The 21,994-nt window shown below is 38.4% G+C and overlaps 1 protein-coding gene across 11 annotated transcripts in view; it reads right to left on the reverse strand.

Moving 5' to 3' along the window:
* Hivep2 (HIVEP zinc finger 2) overlaps window positions 1–21,994 on the reverse strand; it is a 182,523-nt gene that overhangs the window by 29,034 nt on the left and 131,495 nt on the right. For all 11 annotated transcript variants that reach the window (XM_021259324.2, XM_004846048.4, XM_087190053.1 and 8 more), the window contains one exon: window positions 605–699. The gene's annotated coding sequence lies outside the window, so the exon portion shown is untranslated. The remainder of the gene's footprint in view (window positions 1–604; window positions 700–21,994) is intronic.

Here is a 21,994-nt window from a genome sequence, read left to right on the forward strand (position 1 = left end):
AGACTGTATATTATCTATGAAACCCTACTAACCAATTCTGACAATTTTCAGAGAAAAGTAAAACTATTGGAATGGTCACTCTCTAATTTGACATGCATACAATCTAATTTGCTATTTAAAGCCTAATGGAAACTGAACTGTATTTTTCCATGTGGGTTCTGGGATGCAGACGCCACTGTAGATATGTGCAGGGTTTGTACATTCAGAAGGCAAGACATTTTTGACTTAGTTTCGATGGGGACATGTGGTTTTTAATATTTTGACATAATGTTTTTCAACTTTTTACAATTATGACTTCACTTTTCCAGGGGCTTTTCTTCTCATTATATAGCAAAAGTTATTGCTATAAGGATTAGTAGGGATTTACTGAGTAGAATTTCCATGGAAATAAACATTGCCAAAATTTTCTCAAATGAAGTTATCTCAAAAAGGTCAGGATTAAAATTGGCCTATTGTGAAAAAATAAATCTTTTGCAACATTTTTCTGTCTAAATGGAATTTTCATCATTTCTTCCCTGATTTGATGAGTTCATGGTAGGCCAAAACTACTTTGCGAGTTAAATGTAAAAACAATAGAAGAAAATAATGAATTGTAGTTATTAACCTGTTATCCTCATATCAGTGAACTGCATTACAACCACCTTTGGTTCCCAAGACGCCAATTCTCTCCACAGGAACTCATGCACAACTTCTGGGAATCTGAAGGAGGAATACAAAAATTTAAAAGATGGTGATGCTTATAATGAATTGAAGAGCATGCTTATTCTTTACCCACAGAAACTGCCTGGCATTAGGAAAGAAAATCTGGAACTGTATCATTCAAGCAGCATTTTCCTTTTTAAATTTAAGAAAAAAAATTTCCCTTCTTTTAACACCGTGCAAATCTTTTGAATATACAATTGCGCTCATACTTTTAATGGTGATAGTGGAGGTCATTACAAATATAATCTCAGAGTTAAAATCCAATGCCTTGAAACTAGGAAATATGCCACTGCAGCCCATGCTACTATTCTGCCTTAAAGCTGCAATTCCCACAAAGCTTCTTTTGGAGAATCATCAACTGAACTTCATACTATGATTCGCAGATAACCTTGCAGCACATTCTTTTTTTAGCAGTTATGTTCTGTGCTAAAATTAATTTCTGAACAAGGAATCCAAAATCAACCAAAGTGAAATCTGGAGTCCTCACAGACTCTGGTAAATAATGAGGAAGGGGATTTTCTCAGAATAATACCTATCCAAATTTGGTCCAAAGAAACGCACAGAAGAGCAAACAATGTAATCCAAATATATTCATCAACCAACCATCTTCAGGTGGCTTAGCTCTTAGTATAAAAGTAGAAAATACTGCTACACTACCCAGAGATGTTTCCTGTATATTGTTATTTTTTAAAAATTGTCCTTTCTTCCAACAAATTATTTCCAAACCTCTCATGAGAAGAATGCAAGCACTAAGGACAGTTAAAATGTGCCTTCCTTCACTACCACTTCGTGTAAAAATTCCAAGCGCGGGAAAAAAGTCATTTGCCTTCATTTCCCCCCTCTTCTGCGTATCACTGCAGTAGGACTTCAGGACACCCTATGCACTTTTAAGACATGAATCATCATAAGCAAGTAGGCTGACTTGGTTCCTCAAAAGACACAAAAGGTGCAAAAATAGCTTCTGCAATTGAAGCAAGAACCACGTCAGCAACCAGATGAATGTGGGTGGTCAGATAAGATTCTGTTACTGCAAAGGGCAAATTATTAAGCAAATGCTAGATTTATTTTCTTTTTAAACATTGTTTTTCTTGCCTCAAATCAACCATTTGCTAGAACTCAAAATGACACCTGACAAACTCTACCCTTCTCAAAATTGAAAGTTCAAAAATGTCAGAGAACATGATTGATTACCATTGATGGAACAGTGGAGGTTTCCAAAAGGGAAATGATAATACTCTATAAGATACGTAATATATCTACATGCCTATATTTTAACACACTAAGTATCTCTCTTTAAAAAAAGAAACTAAAGTGCTTTAAAAATGTGTCGTGGTAATATGACCTAAGCTAAAGTAAAACATGGCTTGCCTCAGAAAAGAAAGAATAAATCACTGAGCTATTTTATACTCTAAGCAAAATTCACTCAAGACATAAATGGCCAAGATTCTACAGCTACAGCTATTTATAGAGAACAAAATCTTGCAGGATTCAGTGACTACCTATGACTGGTAATCCCACAGTTACTGCACTAACAGGCAAGAAGGAGAAGGAGGGTTTAATTCCCAGGACCAACAGGGAATCATTCCTACCAACTACTCTGTGATCCTCCCCCTTGACAGGGGCAGTGTTCTCAGTTCTGATCCTGCTTTTCCAGTCTCACTTTCTGGGACAATGGCCACTGCAAATGAGAAACATGTCTCTTGTGACATGCACATACACATGTCTGAAATTTTCCAAGATGATACAAGGTCCCCTTGCCCACCCAATAAGTGGATTCAGAAACTGGTTCAGCAGACTTATAGCTCATGATCTCTTTTCCTTATAGGGTGTGACTTTAAAACAAAAATCTAAGTGATGTAATATGAAAGATGGGATGTTGATTTGAGCGATTTTCCCCAAATTGTTGTCTTGCAAATTGGAATCAACAGTGGCCTTTGAGAAGGAGGTAATTATCATTACGATTAAAATGAAAACATGGAGACACCATCTCAGACAACAATTATTTTGCATTAATTTTAAGTGAGGTTTTGTTGCAGTTTCTTCTTCAAAATAAAAGAAAACTCTTTCCTCAAATAGCTCTTGGTAATGTGACAAGGCATGTTAATGTTCCCTAGAATTCAATGGTTCATATGAGAGACAATATAATAAAAGGAAAGAGTATCGTTTCATTAACTTTATTTTTAGGTTATTAGATTCGTAAAAAAAAATTACTAAGCAATGAACCCTTAATATTTAATAAAACTAACAAGTTTTCAGCAATAGTGCTAAGAAATCTTGTTCAAGATTCTCAAGTTACTTAAAATACATTTCTAAATATGAGGTGAAAATTATCTTCCACTTTACTAAGTACAGGCTGCTTTCTCTGTCTTCAAGTTTATAGAGATCCTTGGATATATTCTCTATCCTCCCTCTCTTGTTTGCAACACTGTATCTATTTCAATGGTTTCTCAGCCTTTCTACTCTTAGAAGAAAATAAAATCCTTAGCATTAGATATTCATTATTATGGATGCTTATAGGTTATCATTACCAAGCCAAGCAAAGTTGGTATAATAATAGGTAGGAGATGAAGAGGTACCTATTTTAAAAATATTCATTGTTAGTGGGACATTTTATTTTTATTCTCTACTCTTCCAAATTATATTTAAACAAGTTATGGTTTACTGGTTTATAGCCCTTAGATTAATTTTTCAAGAAGGTAAGGTTTTGCTGGCAACCTCTCAGTACCAGCCATCATCACTGTTTTTCTCTAAGACTAAACAAGCATATACTAGTACTACACATGTCCAAACTGTGGTCCATCTTGAATTTCCCTCTCATTTTTAAGATTATAATGAAAAATATTTTAAAAGGTAGTTTTGTTACATATATTATATATTATGTTATGTATTTTATATGCATCCCAGGACTATTTTTCTTTATTAAAAAAACAAAAACAAGGTCAAAAAAATGGTGGGCTGCAGGGTGAACATACCTGCCTGACACTGTAGATGAGAACTGTCACAATTTAAAGCAATCATTATTTGGATAAACTATGTAAACAGGAACAACAGGACCTGGAAAGAAGCCATGCATCTATATTTCTCAGCTAAATGAAATGTTTACACATGAAAACTTTGAAAGAATGAACACTATACTTTGTCTCCTACAGGGATGTTGCACTTTAATTTCACAGAAGGGAGTAAAAAGGATTAAAAAATAGTGGCTAAAGACTTAAGAAGGACATTGAAAAAAAAAGTTCAAAACACCTTCATCAGTTTTACAAGCTTTCTGTAGAGAAACATCTTTCTCCTCTATCAAAGAAAAAAAACCCTGATGGTCCACTGTTACTGTTCCACTTTGGAATGTCAAATGTGGCAAGGAAATGGAGATCAGGAGGTGCTAGAGAAGGCAGGTAAAGGCACCCATGGGCTGGAATCACACACACACACACACACACACACACACACACATGCACACACACTGGTGACTGTCAGCTTATATCCTTAGAATAGTTTCAATATGAAGGTGAAGGTTTAAGTTGGGTTTTGAGAAGATAATGTAAGAATGATCTATTCAGAAAGGAAAAAGTAGTAATTTTGGAACATAAGTTTTCATAGGAAGAGACTCCCAGTTCTAGAACCGACAATGTGCACATGTTCTGAAAACATCACACTGTATTCCATAAATGTACATAATTATTATTTGCCAACTTAACAAAAATGTAGGGGCTTGCTATGTGGTCAGTGGCAGATCATCTGCCTAGCCCTCAACTTGATCCCAGTCCTGTGTTGCCAAAAAAAAAGAAAAATGATTCCAGAGTTACCATTGGCTTGCTGATTTTTTTTGGAGCAGAGAAGACAAAGCAATGTATAAAACAGAACTACTAAAAACAAAACATCATGTACATGTGTGTTAGTGATTGTCACTTAAACTTTCTTAGCTGACTGTTTTATGATACTTCCAGATATTTACTGAAGGCTTACTATATGCCAGAAAAAGAGCTAAAGATACAAAATACAAAAAAGAAAAGACAAGCACAATATATATGAGCTCAGAGCTTTAAAAGGGAGGCGTATGAACAGACATGTGTTCATGTTTAGGTGTTTTGACATCAATATAAACGTAATATACAAAGGTGAACCCCATCCAGAGAATTAGGAAAGACTTTATAGATGCAAATCCACTGAGCCAAGTTTTTAAAGAAAATTATGTATGCTAATAGGCCAAACCAGACAGCTTTCAACATTAGCTTTAGAGATAAACGTACTTGTCAGATGAAACACAAACACAAGACTCTGTCATTCCATTTCTCTATGATCATGTATACTGCTTTAGTGTAATGGAATTTTGGGTTCACCGGGATGGTTAGGGAACTAAATGTTCTGGTTAATACAACCTATGTTTAGGTAAAGAACATGAAGACAATTATTTTTGTTCTAACATCTGCTAGTGATTATATTCTCAAAAGTACATTAGCCTTCTCCTTGAGTTAATTACAGTGAACTGAACATAATTTAATTTTTTCTTGGTGATTTAGGATCATACAGTGCCCTGTAGCCATCAGTCTCCATCCTGGATGTGCTCTTCTGGTACTTGTAGTGCCAAGACTCCCGATACGTGTCCTTAAACACGTGTCATGTTACCCAAGGTCATGGTTATGACTTTGACATCAAATAAGTCATATATCTGGCTAATTTGTTTTAGAAATAACTGTAAACTTCTGTCGCCATCTAATTTTTGAGCTTATTTTTAATTTTATAGGGAGTGTTTAATACTGTGAAAACATTTCAAAATTACCGAATTCATCAGTAAACTAACAGATGAAAAGATGAGAACTAGAGAAGTCCAAAGTCTTGCTTAGGGACTCACTTCCCATTATGATGATTCTGGTCCATAGCTTAGGTCTTCAAAGTTTTGAGTCATTTATTTTCCACAACTCAAACTGCTTCCTCTTATTGAAAGTCTATTAATCTGGCTTTATCACAAAAACCAAGTGAATGAGTAAAAGAATGAAACCTGAAAAACAAATGCTCTTGACCTTCAAAAGAGCAAAGACATTTGTAATCCATACTTTAAGGTTAAATCAGTCAAGAAGACAGAAGATAACTGTAGCTAAAAACAAATGCTTCTTTGAACTATTCACCACTGTTTCTAGAAAATAAAAATAAATTCAATGAAAAATTTAATTTTTCCAAAATGAGTAAATGTTATCAAAATTGTCAGCATAATCAATTTGTACAATGGCACATTAAATATTCAAAATAAAACTATTTCTTAATAAAGTCATTTCTCAGCACCAGCTATTTTTTGTTATCAAGCTTCTTATGCAAAACCCTTAAAGTAAATACTTTAAGTTCAGTCATGAGATTATCTTCCTAAAGCAAGGGGAGCCCCTTTCTTTACAATCATTGGGGGGTGAGCTTCTTGCTTCCTAATTCCAAAGTTCCACCAAGGAGGCCATGGAGATATGATAATCCCATTCCCACAAGTGTTCCCACACAATAGTGCATGTTGCATTGCTTGGTAAAAGGTTAGGGCCAAGTAGATGATGCTCTTTTATTTGTTTTGTTTTTTGTTTCTGTTGATGTTGGGGAAAGAACCCAGGGTCTCAGGTATGTAAGGCAAATACTCTACTACTGGGCTCCATCCCAGCCCTGTAGATATTACAATTAAAAAGAATTTGTTTTCTCATTTGAGATGTATCTTCTCCTTTATTCCTTTCTAGCCTTTCATATCCCTCTGTCCTACCCCTTAATATTGTTATGATAGGTAAATAACGACTTATTAACAAGAAATCTTAAATATTTACTCTTTAGCAAATAGTCTGCAGGAATAGGGGTAAGGCCAAAGGGGATTATTTGAGCACTACACTACAGTGAGAGCTATGACAGAACAAAGGCAAAACGCCAGTGTAATGTTTTCTCAAGTTTTATTTTTTACAGTGCTTAAGTTTATTATCTGATTGCTCCTAGCATATATAAAATAATAATCCTTTCTTCAATTTCCATTTATCGTCGAGTATGCCAAAACTAGCATAAAGACTAATATTAATTTTGTATTAAGTAAAGGAAGAGAGCAAAGAAGTCAAATTGTAAAGTATGCATTGTATCTATAAGTATTCATAAAACAGGTTGTCCTTGCCTGAAGAAAATCCATTTCTTGGGGGAAAAGCATCCAAAAACAATGGAAACAAGACCCAAAACAATAAAAGCACAGCTAAAAACTTGAATTACATCTCATATTTCATGCTAATCAAGATGATTAACTCTAAGCCACTATCTATGAACTATTTAAGGCACATTGCATTTATGTCATTTTTTTTGGCTTCCTTTAAAGTTAAAGACTCTTTTATACTCTGTGAAAACTCATCAATACTGACTTCAGAAATATAAACTATTAGTTCATATCTGGAATACAGATTATCTGCTTTATTAAATTAACCACGTGTTTCAACCACATATGAAACACATTAAAATCAAAGGCCATTTGAATATCCCAAAGGACACAAGACAGTGGCCTGCTCAATAAGAGGTCAGGGGATATCTGTCAGATGAATGAATGAAAAGGAAACAAAGTGTAGATGAAATAAGGAATGGACACGATGACGGGTGTGTGTCCTGCACCTGGAAAAAAGCCATTCGTGATTACTGACCAAAACAGTGCATTATAAATCTTCAGACAAAAAGTGAGGAAGAGTTCTCAGTAAGTCCAGCACCACAGCCCACAATTGAGGAAACGGAAGCCCGGAAGGGCAGGGTGACAGACTTAACTGGGTTTCCAGAAACCTCAAACCTTAAACAGCTTTAGTCTCAGAACTTCCGGCACTTTCCCAACTTCCTAACAAAAAAGAAACTTTTCTTGATAAGTGTTGATAGGTATAGGAGTTAGGTTACATTATCAATTTTAATAGACAAAAATGTATTTTTAAGTAAAATAATAAGCTTAAACATCCAACTGCTCTACCTTTCACACACACACACACACACACACACACACACGATTGTGTTAGGCTGTAATCTCTTTGAGTGAGCTGTAAGCAATACGAAGCTAATTTCACTTGATTTATCCAATTTCCCACTGTTTCCCTGCCTCCTTCTTGAACAGATTGGTCATTTTCATTGCTAAGGACCTCCAAGGTGGATTGTGTGAATACTTACACTAAGTCCACAAATATAAAGATCACTGAAACCCATGGGAAATAAAGGTGGCTCCTGGACTAGAATTTGAGAAATCTGAAACAACACAGCCACCGACTTCTGCCTGTGACCTGAAGGTCATGACAGGCAAGCCATGATGACATAAATGGCCCATGAGACATAACATATTGGGGCTGCTCATGAGTACTTCTGCTACCTTTCAGATTCAGAGAGTACAGTGCATTTGAACTTAAAGCTACCTTTACAGACGCTATATTTCAAGCCTTTTTAATGTCCCACTTTGAATTGGCTGCTAGGAAGCTAAGATCTGAATTTTTCATCTTTCTGTAGGAAATACTGTATCTAGGCTTTCTAAGCATGTGTTTTTATCACTAGCATCATTTCTTCCTTCAAGTACTACTTCTACCTGTTTCCATTGTCTATACTCATACTGAATAACCCACATAAGCCTCTCAATAATGGGGACTATTATAAAAGACATAACACATGAAGCCAGAAACTTTGAAAGTTGAATCTATTTGTATATTTCAATCATATTTGGACAGCAAGATGGTAAAATTAATAGGCTCCAGGTACATGAAAAGTAATGGAAACTCCCGAATGTCTGTTTTTTTCCTTCAGCCCTCAACTGTATTGATTTAAAAAAAAAAAAAAAAAGACTTTGGCAATGCAACAGAGAAGGTATATGCAACACAACCCAATAGAACACTAATTATTTTCCTTCTCTGAGAAATTGCATATGAATAATATGGAGATAATATGGTCAAATTATATTATCTTTGAGACATGGTCAAATTTCCAGCAACTGTCAAAGCTCAGTAGGAGACATGGTAAATGTATCTGACATATTCTTGGACACAAACAACTCACACTGGCAGCTCCTACATACAAATCTTGTGCAGTACACTGAGGGGCAGGATGAAGATTTTATATTTGTTGAGCATCTATGTGGTTAAAAAAATCAAATTTAGAGGCATGTACTTTTACAGGTTTTGATCAGAAAGCATTTCAAGTCTGAAGTCAAACTCTCCTTTTAAGGTATAAGCATCAACTATCCTAAGAGTTACTCAAATCTTAAACAATAAAGAGCCTGAAAACCATTTTTAATGTCTCTTTTTTTCTTTTTTGGTACCAGAGATTGAACTCCGGACCTTGTGCTTGCGAGGCAGGCATGGTGCCACTGAGCTAAATCCCCGGCCCGAAGTCATTTTGATTAGTCAATTACATGTGATTTAATTTGATCCTTTTCAAGTAAATCCAAACACTAGAGAATATATGTGGAGGGGCTGGGGATTTAGCTCAGTGGTTCTACCTCCTGCCTCGCAATCACAAGGTCCCGAGTTCGATCTCCAGTACCAAAAACAAAACAAAGCGAGAATATAAGTGGAATTCCTAATTTGTGTTTCAGTCCACACTGACCAATAACTAATATTACACCTAATTATACACCTATATAAATAATTTGAAAAGGATAATTTAAACAATACAACCAGAAAAGACTCACCCAGGAAAAAATTAAAATACATTTTTAAATGCATTTGTTTTAGCTTTGAAGGTAACCAAAATTTGCAAGCACACAAATTATTTCAATTTGCACAATTTCAGTAACCACCATTTTAACTCATGTTATTTGGAATCTTTCTTTCATTCATTCTTATTTATCACTGAAGGACAAAGAATTTGCTTGAAACAAATTTATTAAGAATTCTTTAGAGATGCAGTTCAGTGGTACAGTGCTCGCCCAACATTCGTGAGGCCTGGGCTGGATCCCTAGCACTACACCAAAACAAATTTAAAAACAAAAATAAAGTTTCACTAGCAGAATTCTATCAAAAACAAACAAAAATAAAGAAAAGTAAGCAAAACCTAAGTAAAGAAAAATAGAAATGATCACAAAATTAACTAGTATATCATACTGTTTGATTTCTATCAACCTGTTCGAATTACAATGAGGGTCTTAGGACAAGGTGCCAAAAGTAACTTTACTACAGCATCTGCTCCTTGATTTAAACATAAGTGTAGCTTATTTAAACAAGTAGATTATATTTCTTTTAATAGAAAATGAGCAGCACATTAGAAAGAAAACTGTTTTAGTAATGCCTTATCTATTCAAATTTATCAGGTAAGCTTTATATTTTTCTAATGCAAGAAGAATACGAAAAACTGAGGCTAGAAAGGTTAAGCAGTTGCCAGCACAATTCTCAAAGGTCACACCTTCTGCTGCTAGTTCCTTGGCCTCCTGCTTCCCGGCATAAGACTTGATACATGGACCACAGATGGACATTTGTTTAGCATCTGGGTGAATCTTGTACTCTTTAAGCTTGAGTTTCCTAATATGCAAAATAGGAATAACAATCAAGGTGATTGCCCCACCTTTACACTGCTTTATTGGTGAGCCAAAACTGAGATGACATGTAAAGTGGCCTGTCAATTTTAAATACCAAAAAAATAGTCAAAATAGTTTAAATCACCAACTAGATATTGTTATTGCCACTGATACTAACGGACCAGTTTGTTGCTGACTGAAAAAAGGAAACGAGAAGAAATGTAGAGACCAAACTAGAAGAAATGTAGAGATGAGTCCTAACTAATACTTCCTGCTTCACAGACCAACCTAAGTTCTAACAACACAGTGACCAGTCCAATTTCCTTCACGCAGTAGGCTAATATGACTAATTTAGAGCTACTCAAAGTCAGCCAAAACCTTCTGTATATATCTACAGGCAAACTAGTATTATTGTTAGTCACTTTAGCATCAACCAACATGTAACAGTTCTTGGTGGGAAATTTTAATTTTAATTTTTAAGGAATTAAATTTCATCTACACAAGTTAATCCAAATGAAATTAAAATATTTAGTTCTAAATTATTGCATAACCTTTCTCCACCATGGGACAGAGCAAATAGTTGTAATTCATCAAAAGCACCAAATCAGAAACACTTTCCTCAAGGACACAATAATCAGAACATTAAGTTAACATGGGCACTGGTTGTTTAGTAAATAGTTTCTTTCAATATCATTCCAAAATCTAAACAAAGACTCTTCTTGAATAATAGTTTTCCCTTTGGGGAATACGTGCTTGGTGTTCCCAAATAGCACATGTCTACAAATCCTTTACTTTGCCACTCACACAATACTTTTACATCAAGGAAGCATCATAGTAATAATTCCAACTTGGGCTTCTAGGCAATAGTGTCTGTCAAACATGAATGAAGGTTCCTCTCTCCCCTTCAAATCTGGGTAATGAGAAGAGGAGTTCCACCGTGAGACCATAATGTTGAAAGTGAAATAAATCCGATTCACAAGCTTAAATATCACACAGTTTCTTTATAGGAGAAAACCAAATTATACAGAAAGAGCGAAAAGAAGATAGACAATAGGAAGTAGGGAGACATCTTTCTGTAATGGGAAGGGGATCAAGAGATAGAGGGAAGGGAAGGAGGGAGGGAAAAGGGATGAGAAAAAGACCTAAGATGTGTTATGCACGGGTACCAACTCCACACAAGGAATGGAAACATTATGTGCTGCAAATATGTACTACGAATAAAACAAATCTATTTTGTGAATTACACTGTTGTAAACATGGGTACTCATGTATTACTATAGTAGGATTGCTTTAGCACTTTCAAGAATACACCTAGGAGAGGTATAGGTGGATCAATGGAATTTCTATTTTTAGTTTTTTGAGAAGTATCTGTACTGATTTCCATATTGGTTATAGTAGTCTACATTCCCATCAACAATGAAGAAGGGCTCCTGTTGACCACATCTTCACCACCATTTGTTGTTTTGTTGTGTCCTTGATGATAGCTATTCTGACTAGAGTAAGATGGAATCTCAGAATTGTTTTGAATTACATTTCTGTAATGGCTAATGATGTAAATGAATGGATACAGATATATCTCTAGCTATATATCTATATAGACATATATCATCTATCTATACAGATACAGATATAGATATAGAGAGAATAGAATATTACTTAGCCATAAAGTAGAATGAATTCAAGTCATTTGAAGCGAAATGGACGGATCTTGATGCCACAATATTAAGTGAAATAACTCAGACACAGAAGGCTACATACCACAAGGTTTCTCTTAGGTGAGAAACCCAAAACATAAATAAAGAGTGAAATAAAGGAAAGATAGAAGGAAACAAGAAGGCTAAGGTTTCAGATATGGGGAAGGGGATCAGAATAAGGAGGGGGAGAGGGAGTAGGGAGGAGGAAAGGAGATCAAAATGATCAAGATGTGATACATATACACTGTACATAAATTACCCAAAGTGAATGTAATTACTATGCACCACAAACACATACCAATTTCTTAAACAAGGATCTCTTTTGTCATCACTAGGAGGGGGCTAGCCTAAGGGCACATCTGCCATGAGGGGACAAAAGGAAAAAAGCCCGATTACAGAAAGCAGACCCTGAGGGCTGTGGGTAGCCTTGTCTGGAAGTACACTGGCCCTGTACTGTTGTGACCATCAGAAGCACACAATGCTTCTGTTTTTTAGATACTTTGGGTCAGGATTTTTGTCTACTGCCAACAAAGTTATCAAACAAATGATGTGGTTGAACACCTTAGTTAAAACAGATTGGGATGTTTCTATCCTCCCATGGTTCCTAGATGCCACGAAGAAGGCACAAGGCCCAGGAACAGCAAGGTTGTACAGTTTGTCTCTTGGGTTGCAATTTTATTCATAACTCACACTGTCAAGTGAAAATCATGTTGCTCCTGACTTTTTAGGGTCAAGAATTAACCCAAGAAGGTAAGGTCATGGCGATGAAACACATGGACTCTGGAATCAAGAGGGTTGTAAGCCTAGCACTTTATGCACCAATTGCGAGATTTTAGTTAAATTACCGACCCTCTCGACATGTTTCCTTATCATGAAAATGGGCATCATTATAGTTATTTTGAGCATTAAATGAGATACCACAAGTATACCACTGAGGGTAATACCTAGCACTTATAAAATGTCCTAAAATATTGGCATTCTTCTTTACATACAAGCAAGTTTACAGCATCAATATCTCTAATATAGGTAAATACCATATTTAGAAAAGTATTTTGTTTTTACTTGGGCACTAAGAATAGCAGGTGTATCTAATTAGCTGAAAATAGTTATTTGATTTCGCACATATACGAACACATGTGAAATGTGTGTATCTACAGACTGTGTCTCATGCAGAAATAACTTAAATGATGAAAATATTAAAAAGGCAAACATCACAATTCATAAAGTAAAAATTATAAAATAGAATATCAATGTTACAAGAATTTCTGTCTTGGGGTTTTTTAAATGACAGAATGACTAGCCATAAAACGTGTTTTGGCCTGTCAGCAAGAAATCCTCATTCTCATTGCAAATGCATCCCAGGGGAATCAAAGCTCATCAATTTCTGGGACAGCCGCTCCTCGGCAAAGGCCCAGAGCAGGACAAGAGGGAAGGAGATCATAAGGCATCATCTCTCCTTGGGAGAACAGAGTATCACACTGCCATTCATTGTTTGGTCCCCGGGAAGAAAGACTAAAATTCAGAGAGTTTCTGGTCAGTAGTGGGCAATTTCAAAATCAATAAATTATTTGAAAAATCAACACATGTAGAAAACATTTTTCCCCAAAACATACAGAGTTTCAAACATCATGGTTCAGTCAAGGAATGCAACACGAACCTGTGATTAAAGTTCAAGGTAGTAGAACAGCAAAGTGGGGACATCAGAAAGCAGGGAGGCCACTGGGCTAAGATCCAGCTGGTTAGCAAAAGCAGTCCCTCTGCCTGAGAGCCAGGAACGCGGTATCAGCACTTCGGCCAGGACAGACACACAGCACCATTGATCAGTGTGCCTTTTTGTTTGCTCACAGATGCCTAACAATCCACGTATATGGATTGCTTAATGCCAGAGAATAATAAATTTCTTCAAATCTAGGTCAATTTGCTAAAGGTTATTTATCCCCTGTACGTTGAAAGCCTTGTTTTTGTTTTTGCCAAGAACCTGCAGCAAATTATTTTCTCTTACTTCAAACTTAGTGTCTGCGTTGCAGCACAGCTGGGTGGCAGCAAAAACAAAACAAAACAAAACAGCACTGGGAATGTCTACATTTGGCTGATGTGAGAAAACTATCTGAACCGCTCCCAAATATCTGAGAAATTAAGTCTAGGAAGGCAGGCCGCATCACCACACTCAGCTGCTGAAGGGTGTCTCTCATACTGCAATTTTTAGATACCTATCAACATTCAATTAACATCCATGATCTGGTATTAGTCATTATCAACACTTATTAAGCACCTCTGCCTTTACTCTGAAAAGTGCAGAATTCAGGATTAATGAGGTGGGATTCTAACTGGCAGACATATCTTCACTTGATTTAAGCAAACCTGTGAAACATTTGACTTCTTCCAAGCTTCAGTTTCTAAGCACGTAGCATCCATTTTTATATATGCCCAATATGCTCAAAAACAACCAAAAAGGCATAATAGCGCATAATGAGTGACTTTATATATGAAAATTTACAAAAGAACACATTTTCTACTTAACAGTGATAAATATTTATTGGATAAGAAAGATTTTAATTTGCTGAGTGATCTTAGAATGGCTTCCTTTTAATATTCTGAGCAATGGTAAGCAGAATATGAAGGAACTGGAAAGTTCAGGAGGAGGAATCCTCCAAATTGAACGGAATGCATTTCTGTCTGTTATGGCTTGTATCTAGATGTCTTCCCTAAAGCCTTGTGTGCTGATGGGGCACACGAGGGGCTTTTCCACTTTTCCAACATGACTGGATCAAGGGTGGGTGTTAGGTTTGGATCTAGATGTCCCCCCAAATCTTCATGTGGTCATAGGGGGCTGAATCTAGAGTGTGTGATGCTAGGATTAAGGGCATGTGATTACTAAACCACTCTACACATGAGTGATTGGTTTGCCACCGCCCTATTCCCAGTAGATTGAATAAGATAAAAAGGACAGAAAGACGCCGTTAAACTCTCTTATTGCCTTTGCTGTCTTCCACCGCCATGAACTGCTGCCCCGCTGCCACTCTGCCTTGGAGCCAGCTGATTATGGACTGAAACCTCTACAAACTGTAAACTAAATAAAGCTGTCCTCTTTAACTTCTTGTCTGGCATTTTGTCTCAGCAACAAGAAAAATAAGACAACGTTCATGGAAATAATTCTAGGAACAAATTCTATTTTCTAAACTTTAATTATCCTTCTTCCTTGGGGTTGAGTGTTTCTCTCTGGGATAATGTGAATGGCCCAAGAGAAATGGATTTTATACTAGACAACAGCTTTGGAAGAATCACAATTTTATCTTTTTGCTGCTTCTTGAGGTTACGCGGTGAATTATGGCATTTCTTCTCAAAGATGAGCAACTAACAATGATTATGCGGAAACCTCTGCAGGCTGAACAGAGTGAATCTCCCTGTTCTCTTGGCGACAGCTATACCCTCAGAGTCTGCCCAGGGGAAGACACCAGGGTTCCCATGCTGGGGCTGGGACTGCCCTTCCATTCTGCTCTGCTTGTGCAGATCAGACAGGAGAGGATTCTCCCCAGGGTCGCAGGGGGTCTGAGGTCAGCGGTGGCCACATCAGAAAATGTGGTCACAAGGTAGCTTCTACAGACCCAGCTGTAGCTAAGAGGCACTATGATAACATGTGTAAAAGGAAGAAAAGTAAAACAAACCACTGTTAATGGCTAACAACTAAAATGTTCCCCCAAAGTGCCTGTACTCACAGGTGGGGTTTTTGAGAGGTGACTGGATTATGGGGAGGAACAGCTGGCTTGCTGCGGGCGTGGCCTGGAAGGGTTTATCTCCCTCACCTGTTCCTCCTTTGATGCTCTTTGCTTCCAGACCACAAGGATGTGAGCAGCTATTTCTCTGCCACGTCCCTCTGCCCTGCCACCCTGTCTTGGCGCACCGAACTATGGACCGAAACCTCTACAATCTGTGAATGCAAATAAATTTCTCCTTTCACTGTGGGCATCTGGTATCGTATCTCAGTGATGAGGAAAGCTAAGATACCCACTACAGTACCAGCACACTTGAAAAAACTTTATCTCAGTGAATTCTCAGGTAAGAATGTTAGGTAAGGCCAAACGTCACAGAGACAGTAAAAGCTAGGGACAGGATTCTAAGCTAATTGTTTTCCTAGATCCCAGATGCTTCCTCTGACCCACAGCATCCAAATTCGGCTGTCCTGGTTACACACCTTTAGATAAACCACATAAAACTTAGTGGGTTTTGGTTTTCCTCTGGATAAAATGGACACAATAATTCCTCCCCTGCTACCTTCCTGCGTTAGTATTAAGAACTCAGTGACTCTCTGCCCGGGTGTGTACCACATAATGATGCCACAGGCAGGAGAGAGGTCTGTAGGACTGCATTGCTCAGTGGCATCACAGTGTTTTAGTTTGTGTAAGAACAGAAGACCATGGTCTCATAGCCACAAAACTGCCTGGCCACACAGTCCTTGGAATGTTTCCCCAGCAGTGACACATGGCTGGATATGAAAACAATGCTGAAATGAATGAAAATCATGAGATGATTCAAAGACATGAATGTTAACTCCCTGGTCCTCCTCAGTCACAGTTTTATCGATGTCCCATCACAGTCCTTCTGTATGACAACAGACACTCAAACTGACGTGGCTCTGAAAATTCACCTGGTTTAGCTCTATTCGTTCACTAATTCTAAGTGTATCCCCTTCCCAAACATTTTCCCTGGTCCCCTTCTGTGATGCCACAGGACAGAGGTCTGCAATGGTCTTATCACACTGTGCCACACTTACATCCCAGACTGCAATGTGAGGCTCAGAGGCAGAGAACTGTGTCTCCATCTGTCAAGGTGCCATGCAGTGCTGGAAAGCACAGTGGCTCCTCACAGCAGCAGTTTGAACTGTGTGCCTTGAGAGGCAGAGAGGTAGGTGGCTTCACACCTTGGGATCCTGTAGACTCGATGTTTCCCATTTGCAGCAAGGATTCCAAGCACCATCCAGGCCACAAGTCACAGAGAAGGAATCAGGGAGGGTCACTTGGGGAGGGAAGATTTTAGGAATCAGGCAGGAAGTTGCACACAGGACTTCCGCCCACATTTCACTCACTAGAACTTGCCCTTGTGGCTCTTCTGACTGTAGAACAGCTGGAAACTGCAGTCTGACTGTGAGCTCAGGAAGGACAGGATAGGGGTTTAGCAGCCAGCCTCATGCTACACTCATGCTAGAAACTAAAAGATGCTTGCTGTTGTAGGGATGGACTGATTTAATACACCTAAGACTTGGCCATAGAGGAATAAAGGGAAAAATAAAAGTAGCACATGCAAAGTATGTTCAGAGATCTAACTCAATTTCACAGATCAGTGCTTGTTGTCTTTTTCCTAAATTCCCCAACCGAATTTTAAGCGTGAAAAATGAAACTGCCAAAAGAAAAAACAAAAGCACCATTAGCCTGGAGATTCAAAAGCGTCACCCTCCAGTAAGAGAAGATCACAGAGAGAGGAGAACCATGATGGAGACAGGATTCACTAGCAATACACGAAGAAAAGGTAGCGAGAGTGGGGCCGAGCATTCGCTGGGCAATTTTGTTTAGAATTTCACATTTTTATAATACTAAAAGGTAAATACCCATCACGTGCCTGTAGCCAAGCTCTACTTTATAATGTACAAACTCTGATGTGGATGCTTGGATACCTATATGGCTTTAAAGATCAACTGAGTTTAAAGACTCATCAAGTGTAGGGAAAAAATGGCATTTGAAATTTTTATTTTATGAAAAGGGACTAAGTACACTAAGAATGGATGCACAATCTTTTGAAGGCAGCACAGAAATCACTGTCATGTGTAAAGTTTCTTTTTAATGCCAGTGTCAGCTCCAGTGGGGAATGGGGTGTCCATGCCTGGACAGCATCATCACCTGGAAGCCACAGGTGATGAAATATCATCTTCCTGCTCCACCCAGAGGATCGCCTTCCTCCAATGGAATTTGCTTCCCCGCACAAGCTCTCAAAGTAGGTTTATTTCTGCTATTTTTCTGAATATATTTTAAAAGAGATATGACATATGTTTTGCAGATGCTGGTGAAATTACAGTTGCACAGGCAAAGCATATAATTAGTTGAAGAAGAGGATAAAAAAAGACTTCACCTACACTGCGTGGGCCCAGAGACTTAGGATTAACTGTGAAGAAACTGCTGTGTTTTTCACAGCTACAAACAGCACCGAGGCAAAACACACACACACACACACACACACACACACACCTTGGAACCCCAAGAGAAGGCATCCTGACTAAGCTCAAGTGAGCACAGATGCTTGCACTGCCAGTGAACTCAGCGGTTAGCTTCATTCCATGGATATACAGCAAAATGTCAGGACAGAGCAAAATGAGGAAGAACAATTAAATGATTCTACTCTTCCCACTTTCAAGGGCTCAGAGTCACTGAGAGGAGACATGCTGTATGGGAACAGTGCCCTCTTCAAACACATCTGGTTCCTAAAAGGTAGAAAAATGAAGGAGTAGGAAGAAAAAACCAAATTTTCTCATTTTCATCTAAACCTGTTAAATTCATAAGGCTCTCAACTTTTATGCTGAAGGAGCCCTTACATGTGAAGATCAAAAGCTATTTTTACCTATTTTCACAACTTTAATTATTTTATGAACTTTGCAAGCAGGTTTACAATGGCAAACAGCAGCAAACTCCAGTTCAAACTTTACACATAAAAGCACAAGGCCAGTTTATTTTTATCCAACATGTATAATTTTTAATTGGAAGAATTTCCTCACAACTTCAACAATCATGCCTTAGTGGTGAAGGACTCAAAGGCCGTGTTAATAATTATAAATGGATATTAAACATGGTGTGGCCTGGCCGGCTCCACTCAAATTAAAAAAACAAAAAATTACACTAGTACAAAAGAAGATGGATGGTCCCACAGAGGCAGGGGTTTAGAAGATATGTACAATAAATTCATGCTCTGATACCAAGATAAATTTTAGGACATCAAGGCTCAAACTAATCTCTTTGTGGGCCAGGAAGGCAGGTGGTAAAGAAATGGGAAGTGGCTGGGTAAAGGCAGGAGAGAAGATGCTGTCCAAGAGCCAACTAAAGAATGAACATCTCATCTTAATGTGAGCTCAGCCAGAAGAAGAAACTGTATAGACATGCGGAGGTCCCAAGAGATTCTCACCTGGGGAAACAAATGGACAGCATGTTTTCCCCTTTTGACCTTTGCTTAAGATATTAAGCAAAATAGCAAGAAGTTAAACCCTGTTCTACCCAGCTATCTCATCAGTGAAATTTGGACTCCACAGTCCTAACAGACGGTCCGGGAGAGGGGTAAAGCTGACATCCTTTCAAGAAAATAGGGCACCCTAATAAGGACATCTGCCTGAATATATGGCTATTCCACTTTCACTTGGAGAAATTCCCACAGGAAAATGCTAGATAATTATTTGGGATACACTCTAAAAAGATGAATGGGAGAATAGCCACCCTTTAAATTGGACTCCATAGAGCGTGGCCACCCTTGTCCAAAAATAAATAAATAAACAGACAACAAAACCAAAAACATAGTCAACAAAATCCCTAAATACTGCACTAATGGAATGTCAATTTGCATAACATATCTACCCTGCAACGCAAAGAATATGCAAAATGTACAGCAGGTTGCTGAGAGAGCAGACAGGCTATAAGCAGAGGAATAATCAGATGGGCTGGACAGGCCAGCAGATGTACTTAAGAGAGCCTCAAGCCAGGAGTGCATGATGCGTGACCCTGGGCAGCTTCTCCTAGCTGGCCCCCCACACAGAGGGGAAAGCCTGTGCTTCACACAGCAGGAACATTTCCTTCTGAAGGAGCCTCTGGGCTGCGCACCACCCCCAGACATTCCACACAGCCTGTGAAAGTCTAATGCTAAGCAGCCAGATCTCCCTCCACAGGCACAGGAACCTCTACCCAGAGCTTGCTCTTCCTCCTGGGGGAGGAGAGAAGCAGACAGGCAATGAGACCCTGCCTTCCTTTGCTCTTCTGGAGGGCTTGCCAAGTAGGGCAGAGTTTTACAAGAGGAAATCTTCCACTGCTCAAGAGGAGGAGCTTATTGAGAGCATAAATACTGTTGGGACTTTCCTTAGCAATCCAGAAATTAAGGTTGCTTTTTTCTCAAATCCTTCCAATATGGAAATCATATCTAGGTCCTTCCTAAAAGAAATCTACACTTACAGAATATTTAGTATTTCAAGATACTATGACAGGCTCTTTTAAAGGTGGTTTAAAAGCTGCTCTTGGGAAGGGGCTCTCAAAGAGAGACAAAATGCTTGACCTTAGAAATTATTCCCACAGAAGAGTCATAAAAAATAAGTAACACTTTCCGGGCATATACCATGTGACAATCCCATGTTTCGCTTTTTTGCAAACATTGTCTCATTTAATCGTCATTACCTCTAGGCAGTAAATGCCATCACTTCCATTTCTTAGGTAAGGTATGTAGTAGTTAAGTAACTGTCCAAGATCCCTCAGGTTGTAAGGAGCTGGCGTTGGATCCAGGTACATTCCACCACAGTTTCCTAATTCCTGCTCTGTGGCAAACATGACAAGAATAATTTAGCTGAGGAAAATATGTATTTCTGGAAGCCTAAACAGAAGATGGTGGTATATAAGAAATAGGCCTTGAAGGATTGGGTCTGTGGGATTTCAAAAGGGAAAGATTCAAGGGAAAGGGAATCCAGGGAGATGGAACAATGCACCAATAGCTTAGAGCTGTCAAAGACTGGGCAGTACACATGCAGTCAAGCTAGCTATAATACCTGGTATTTTTTATACAGGACCTCAGAACCGCAAGACTGGAAAGGTTAGCTGAGGCCAACTTTTCCTTATGTTTAATTTAATCAAATATGAACCTCAGTTTGCATGGCCTGAGTACACTCCAATTTAATTTGCATCGAAGCCAAGCAATGTATTCAGACCAAGATGCCTCAGAGGCAGAGGCCCTCACAGGGCTGGACTGAAGGGGCCATGCTGTCATGCAAAGGCAGGCAAAGGGTCAAACAATAGCTGAACACAGTCATGGGAAAGTCCCTGTACATTGAAAAGATATGAACTAATTTTACTTTGTTCTATGGAAACACTGTTATAAGGAAAATGACATTTCATATCCATGGCTGGACACTCATTCTCTAAGAAAAACCCAAACACCGTCACTTGTATTTGCTAAAGAATGCCTTCTGTGTGCACACAAAATACAAAGGGTGGTATCATAGGCATAATTTTTTTTCCCCATTAAGTTTATTGGTACATTTTTCGGTATATAATACAGTTACATTCATCATTGGGATCTTGTACCATTACATGAGTATCTTGGTTCTTATTTTTTTCTCCCCTTCCCTTGCCCTCCCTTCACCCCCTCCACCCTTCCCTATTTGCAAAGACCTTGTTTCCATTTTTTTTCGTCTCATATTTTTTTCCTTTCCCTTTTTTCCCTACAGGCATAATTTTAATGAACTGAAACTATCTCAGGAGTCACAACCTTTGCCAAGACTGGAAGGGACTGTAGGACCAGAGGCCAAAGTGTCTCCTGGAAGAGAGGATATTCCCAAGGCCAAGAAGCCTGCTGGCTAGAGGAACGCTGCCGTGAAGAACATAGTCACTGGCCAGTGGCCCAAAACCCACAAGGTCAAGTCTTAGGCAAATTGAAGAGACCAATCAAGGGCAGCTTCTCCCTACCGCCAGGCTTCCCTCACCCATGTGAAGTTCCTAAAGCTGTATCACTGACCTTGTTACTTTTCTGCCCAAAAACTTTCAGTGACTCCTCCTTCTTTTACCACGTTCCATAACTCAAATTTATCATTTAGGATTCTCCAGAACTCTTTACTGTTCATCCAGCACAATCTTTCACTACACTTACTCCAATATCCTAGGCTATAGAAAGATGGATGAGTCACTATTCTCAACCCTACCAACCTTTTCCACCCTTAGGCCTTTGCTCAGGCTATGAGCTTCCTTATCACCTCCACATTGGTCTATTAAAACCTACCTAGACATGTTAAGTCAGCTTCTGGGCCAACTTTTCATGAAATGTGGTACATAAAAAATGCAACAGGGCCGGGGATTTAGCTCAGTGGTGCTGCTGCCTGCCCTGCAAGTGCAAGGACCTGAGTTCAATC

Source organism: Heterocephalus glaber, unplaced genomic scaffold, assembly GCF_053883595.1.
Source record: "Heterocephalus glaber isolate CG9 unplaced genomic scaffold, H.glaber_assembly_v1.0 deba00001550, whole genome shotgun sequence".
NCBI classification, from domain to species: Eukaryota; Metazoa; Chordata; class Mammalia; order Rodentia; family Bathyergidae; genus Heterocephalus; species Heterocephalus glaber.